This window comes from Sinocyclocheilus rhinocerous, unplaced genomic scaffold, assembly GCF_001515625.1.
Source record: "Sinocyclocheilus rhinocerous isolate Xijiao unplaced genomic scaffold, SAMN03320098_v1.1 scaffold28, whole genome shotgun sequence".
In the NCBI taxonomy this organism is placed as follows: Eukaryota; Metazoa; Chordata; class Actinopteri; order Cypriniformes; family Cyprinidae; genus Sinocyclocheilus; species Sinocyclocheilus rhinocerous.
In genome coordinates this window covers 2,254,278-2,261,104 of record NW_015652416.1, presented here as the reverse complement: position 1 = coordinate 2,261,104, position 6,827 = coordinate 2,254,278, and the positions used below count along the sequence as shown (strand labels likewise).

The 6,827-nt window shown below is 38.6% G+C and overlaps 1 long non-coding RNA gene across 1 annotated transcript in view; it reads left to right on the top strand.

Annotated features, from left to right (window-relative positions):
- LOC107714963 (uncharacterized) overlaps positions 1–6,303 on the top strand; it is a 39,505-nt gene extending 33,202 nt beyond the window's left edge. The window contains exon 3 of the long non-coding RNA XR_001637047.1: positions 5,577–6,303. This is a non-coding gene — a long non-coding RNA (uncharacterized LOC107714963). The remainder of the gene's footprint in view (positions 1–5,576) is intronic.
- Positions 6,304–6,827: the final 524 nt, after the last annotated feature.

Sequence of the window (6,827 nt, the reverse complement as noted above, 5' to 3'; positions counted from 1 at the left end):
ATCCAGCATTGCTGAAATGCAGGCTTTGGAGAGAATGGCTTCTTAAGCCTACTACACTGTGCATAGGTGTTGCTTAGTGCTTCTGTGGGGGAGTGTGCGCCATGGATCCATTCATATGATTATGAGGCGAGGGTTAAAGTCACAGTTTAGGGTGAGAGAATGAGAAGTTTGCTTCCGTTTCTCCTCCTCTCGCTCTCTCTCCATTTCGATGTGTTCTGCCATCCCTCTATGCCATCCGGGAGTCCAGTGTTTATTGGCTGCCTGAAATGCACCCATCTTTCCACCAGCCCCCGGCTAGCATTGTCTCAACAAAGCCTGTTACTTGATGGTTCAATAGGGGCTTTTTGGGTGTGATTTCCCTGCTGTTGCCTGCTCTCTCTCTTGGTCTCGGTAGCTGCCGTCTCGGCTCAGGAGCATGGCGAATGGGATCAGAAGCAAACAGCCTCACTGATAACGATGAAGGGCAAATATTGAAGCCTCATTGTTTGTTTTTTTTCTAGCTCCCCTGCTTCTGTCTGCATCGTCTTTCACATTCTGATTTATATTCATCTAAACTCTGACATTAACTCTCCGTTCAGGCTTATTTTCAAATGCAAGCCTTTGACGACTATATTCTGATTAATGTGGAATTCTATTTAATACACTTTAAATTAATGATGCTTTACATCTAGTTGACTTGTGACCTTTCTCTGCTGTAGTCCGCTTATAATATTAGTCCAAGTTTTTTGGTTTTTCAAGATTTTCTACCCTCTTTTCTGTTTGGCCTGTTCACACCAGTGACGTTATCTATACAATAACTACATTAGCATCCACACCAAAGGACAGTAACATTCTGTTTATTGTAAGCATGCACTGCAATTCTGTCATCTGCCACTTTAAATTTTCAAGATTTTTAAAGGTGGATTCTAATTGGCTGTCAATGCTTTTAGCATTCATCTGCTGAAAAAACATTCTGAAAGTCATTCCAACAATATCATTCCTTTAGGTCGTTATAATAGCTGTGGAATGGACTTCTCTATTCTTATAGAATTAGAACAATTATTAAAACATTATAGTGATAGTTATTGACAGTCATCATCCTTGAACATGTCTTATGGCTTCTGTTTGCAAATTTGCTTCTAGTGATGTGATAGCTGCATTATTCTTTGGTGGAAAAACCTCTTTAGTCATTCAAAAATAACTGTAATTAGACTAAATATGTTTTGACGTGTTTTATAAGTGGGAATTTTTGGAAGGTCTTAAAAATGTGAAATGGACTCTCCCTGTCTACTCCCTTTGACGTCATGATTCATGTAGGATGGTCTCAAATTAAGTGTTTGGGACAGTGTGGGTTCTTTTTGTGCCAGCTGACAGTGTACATCACTTTCCTGACTCATTTCCAGAGTAATTAGTAAGAAATAGTAATATCTACCCTATATAATTGCTATTACCTCACAGTGACTGGGTCCTTTTTAACACAGAATATGCTAGCTGACAAATAAATGTATCATGTATGTCATGAATAGGGATTTTTCATGTCAGAAATCTGAGGAAGAGCTGTTTTTTCAGCTTTGTTTTAATAACAGTAGTGCAGTGACTTTGCAGAAGATCAAGGAAAATTTGATTAGCCATAATATGACCACTTTAAATGGAATAAAACCAGCTAATACTGTCTTTGAGCTCTTAGTGACTCGTGTTTCATGGGATGCTCCACATTATAAGTGCAACGCTGTACCAGGTGAGCTATTGAGCAAGTTTACTATATCAGGAAATCCATATGGAGCTGATTATGTGATGAAAATGTTAAAATGCATTAGTTTACAAATCATGCACTATGGCAAAAGTATTGTGAGATAATGTAGTATTGTGCAAGAAAACATGCAAAAATAAATCTATATTAATCACTATTATGAGCTTGTAATTATAACTTGTGTGAAAAGGAATACAAGTTGTTGGAGTTTTACTGCAACTAGTGTTCATTTCAGCTGGAAAATGCAGTGAATTGTATGTATAGGTATGTTTTTTGGAGTTTTGCAAAAATTTAGGTAGAGACACATTTTTCCAGTTAGCCTGTGTTGGATTCTTTATATGCGAGTCATAACCCTTGTCAGATTTATTCAGCATTGGCACTCATTGAGGTAGGACCGAGTTACCTTTTTGGGCTTTTCGCTTGGCTGTAAGTGTCTGTCCAGGTCAAGGGGCTTCTGTCTCCACAGCGAGATACTCACTGGTCTGAAGAGATCACCCTCAGGCACCAGCTGGAGCTCTGACAGATGGTGTCAATACACTGCATATAGAGAGCGAGAGAGAATGAAATGGGATGAGAGCAACAAAATGAGACGAGAGTGCGGAACACTTGGTTTGGTGAGTCACAAGTGATGGATACCGAGTACGTCTGTCCTTGGTGTGTGATGTGACTGCTGATTGGTTCTGACAGGCCTTTTAGAATGGTCGTCAATCTCAGGACTGAAACTCTATTGGACCGTACTGGATCAGAGGGGTGTGGCCTCAAACTTTTACACAAGTTAAACTGTCATAACTTTAAAGCAGTAGTTCATCTACTAATAGTTCATTTACCCGGGTAATGTTATTTACAAGCAATATGACATTATATGGTAAACAAAAGGAGATAAGGATGTCTGTAGACGTTGTCTTTGTAAATGTCTTTGTAAATCTTAAGGACCATATATATATATATTTTTTTAAATCACCCAGCCATTATCAGCTGAACACACTGTTAAGTTTATACCTTACATACATAGTCCTTAAATATGTGTGTGTGTGTGTGTGTGTGTGTGTACCTGTTTTTCTATTCTGCTGGGGACTTAAACCTGAATATACACACAGACTCGTGGGGACCTAAATTGAGGTCCCCATGGGTAAACAAGCTAATAAATCACACAGAATGAAGATTTTTGAAAATCTAAAAATGCAGAAAGTTTCCTGTGAGGGGTAGGTTTAGGGGTAGGGTTGGTGTAGGGCAATAGAATATACGGTCTGTACAGTAGAAAAACCATTACGCCTATGGAGAGTCCCCACAAGGATAGCAAACCAGACATGTGTGTGTATTTTCGTCTTGTTGCAAAATTGGTCTTAAATTCTTTTTAAAATAATAACATTTTTGGTGTCTCAAATGACCCGCCAAAGTTAAAAGTATTGCTCTCTTTTTTTTCATTACATGTTTTAAAATGCAGAAATGCATTCTGTGTAAATGCCCCCGCCCCTCTTTTATTTTAATGCTAATAATAATAATAATAAACGTATTATTTTCCCCACACTACATTTCTCAAACCCCTTTCATGGTCACTGACGCGTGTTTGCATGGCATGTTTCATGACTTACATTTGAGTCTGTTTCTTACAAAAAGCTTCTTGAACCACTTTCAATATATTTTAGGGTGGTTTTTAGTTTTTATATTATGTTTTGAGGCTTGATGTATCCATTTCCTTTCATAAAATGGAAAAGAGCAGCATAGACACTACACCTGCCAGCATTGTTGTAGTTAGTTAAAACTATTTTAAAAAAAGGGTTAATTTAAATAAAGTTGAAATAAAATAGAATACAATGTAAAACTAAATGAAAAATTAGAATACTAAGTGAAATAAGTTTAAATACTGAAACAAACTGAAATAAAACAAATGAAATAAATGGAAATACAAATAAAAGATTTTTGTTGTAATAAAAAGGATACATAGCAAAAGTGCTAAAATAAACTGAAAATATAAAAAAAGCCAATTAAAAATGTTAATAATAATACAGGCTAATAAATAATACAAACAAACAAAAAAACACAGCTTTCTATTCTGTTCCACAAAAAAGAAAGAAAGTCATGCGGTTTGGGAACTACATGAGGGTGAGTATATGATGACAGAATTTTCATTTTTGGGTGAACTATTTCTTTAAAATTCTTTATTCCTGCTTGTCCACATCCAGCAACATCAAAAGCAATCTAGATGTGAAGCATCAAACGTATGCAGGAGTCTCTGTAGAGCGTGTTTGTCAGTAGGCCCGCCTGAGGAAATGTTCCCATAATGCGACCCGTAGTCAAAGCTGCAGCGCTGCCTCATGACCTGCTGACTGCACAGTTTGGATCACACACATTTAGAAACATGTTGGTCATTAATCAAAATGATTGACAGCTCACTTCACCCTGTTTAGACATATTTATTGCCACTTCTGTGATGTATGCGTGATGTCTGTGAGATCCACGGCTGACACGAAAAGAATCTGGATATGAAAGAAACGGATACTTCATCAAATTACTCACCGTTAGATCTAAAACGCATGAATAATGTTTTTTAAAATGCATGAATAATGTTCCCCAGGAGAGCTGGGAGATTTTTGTCATGGAGTGAGTAGAAGTGTGCCTTTTTGAAATGCTATCGTTTGGAAACTCTGGAGATTCGCCGACTAATTAGGCTTATTTGCATGCAGTGGAAGCGAGCAGCTGACAGCGTCCACTGCCGGCCAAGAGAAAGATGCTTTTAATGAGAGCTCACTGCTGTGTTAAAGGAGTCCCCTGCCTCCTCAGGCCTACACACATGTGCGCGCACACACACACACACTCACACAAACAAGTGACATGTAACCCTCCTCTGAGGCTCCGCCCCCACAGCCACATTGCCCTGGCTACATGGCTGTTACCTTTCCAATTCAAAATCAGGGTGTTAATTATGCCGTTATTATTAACAGCTCTATTTCAGGTTGAACATGCTAAGCTGAAATCTGTTTAAGATTAGCAAGCGAAGTTATAAACAGAGTTGTAGTAAAGGATTCTGATGATGTGATGTTGCAGTTAGACAAAAACACTGGTAAAATTGCTCTTAAAGGAACAGTTCACCCAAAAAAAAATAAAAAAATCTGTTAACTTCCTCTCAGGCGATCTGAGATGGTGACTTACTTTCTTCAGTAGAATGTTGAAGATGATTTTAGCTGAATCTATGGTCCTTGCTAATTCACAAAATGCAAGTCATTGGGTTCCGATAGTCAAAAAAGCTGGTACAGGAAACATAAAATGAATACCTATGGCTCCTGATAATGTATTGAGGTCTTATGAAGCATTGCCTTGCATTTTATGAATCACCAAGTGCAATGGATTCAGCTAAAAATCAAAGATAATTTGAGGAATGCTGGTAACCAAATTTCTGAAGCTAGCCATTTAATTATATTGTTGTTGTTTTTTTCCTCCATGCTATGGAAGTCAATGGCTACCATCAACTGTTTGGGTACCAACATTCTTCAAAATATCTTTTTTTTTTGTGCTCCGCAGAAGAAGAAAAAAATCTCACCCAGGTTTGGAAAAACTTGGGGTGAGTAAATGACAGAATTTTTTGTTTTTTGTTGAACTATCCCTTTAAAGGGACCTCAAAGAAAATTCTGACATTTATCTATATATATAAACCATCTGAAATGCTGGGTCCATATGCTTTTATGGAAATATAAGTGGAAAACATGGCTCCATCACTTCTTGTTTATTAGATTGAGATTTTAACCTCATAGCTTTTTGTTTTAAGGGAAAAAAGCAAGCAGCAAAACTGATTTTATTCATATTTGCATGATTAGGAGATCAAGTGTATGGTGTTAATGTTGTGTTCCAGACATCATCTCACCCAAACACCACACAGAGAGCCACAACATCGCTTGAGATTAACCCTGAGCTCTACAGTCACCTTGAGCGGAGAGGCTCATGGGAGGTAATTGTGCTCTGACAGAGTCTGTGGCGCTACAGGCGAGGATCCCCCTCCACACTCTCCCATACGCACACAAATATACAGATCACTCGCCTGTCATTAAAGCCTGAAGCAAGAGCCCCCTTAGGGACAGAGATGGATGAGGTGTCAGTCCTGAACCTGTCCACAGAGACACAGGAACCTGTCAACCTAACCAAACCGCTCCACAGCCAACCATTAGAGCTTCACACATGGCCCACAGCTGCCCGTCATCCGCTCCGGCTGGGCTTCAGAAAGCTCGCGGCTCGCCGGAGCCTCTCATTCAGGAAGAGCTGAGCGGCTGATAGGCCCGGACAAAAGAATTGGCTCCACAAAAGTGAGCCATCAGGGAGGACAATAGGAAGCCAATTCATCAATTTCAAGAGCAGCTTCACCTTTAGTGCAGTTTAAGGTACTGTAAATTTACAAGAAACGAAGGAGTTCTGGGAGACATAGTCTAAGAGACATGTAAAGACTTGGAGAGATGTATGGTGCTCGCTGGCACAATGCTTTCACCGATACCTCTTTGTCTGGCTGTACTGCTATATTTGTAACCCCATTACAAAAATGTGTAACTAGGTTTTTGCATTCTGGAAAATCATTAAAACAAACTGAAAGTGAATATGTAGTCATTTAGCACAGGGGTTTCTGACTATGGAGTCCTTAAGGGGACATGATGAAAAAAAATGAGATGGGAGGAAAAATGACATTGCAATACTCAAATACTGCAAGTACTTGAAAATTAAACCCTGAACACTTTTATCCAAAGATCACACCTACAGTTCTTTGGCACATCAGTAACATCTAATAACATCACATTTAATAACATCTAGAGTCTTGATTACACTGTTTGTTGTTTTGTGTCCATATTTACCAGGCCTTTCTCAGAAATGATCACAGAATCAGTGTTATTTGCTGTTGGACATCAGCCCTTGTGTTGGTCCATCTGGAGTGCCTTTGTCAGTGTTGAATCATCATGGATATTATTAAAGGAATCTGCAGCATTTCTCTCAAAAAGTTAATTTCCACATAAATTAGATTTATCTCTCGGTTTACTCAAAGAATGTTCAGTAAAGCTTTGGCGTGGCAGCTTGTAGCTAAAGTAAACCTTTGTTAGCCTTGTCAGTAAGACCACAACTG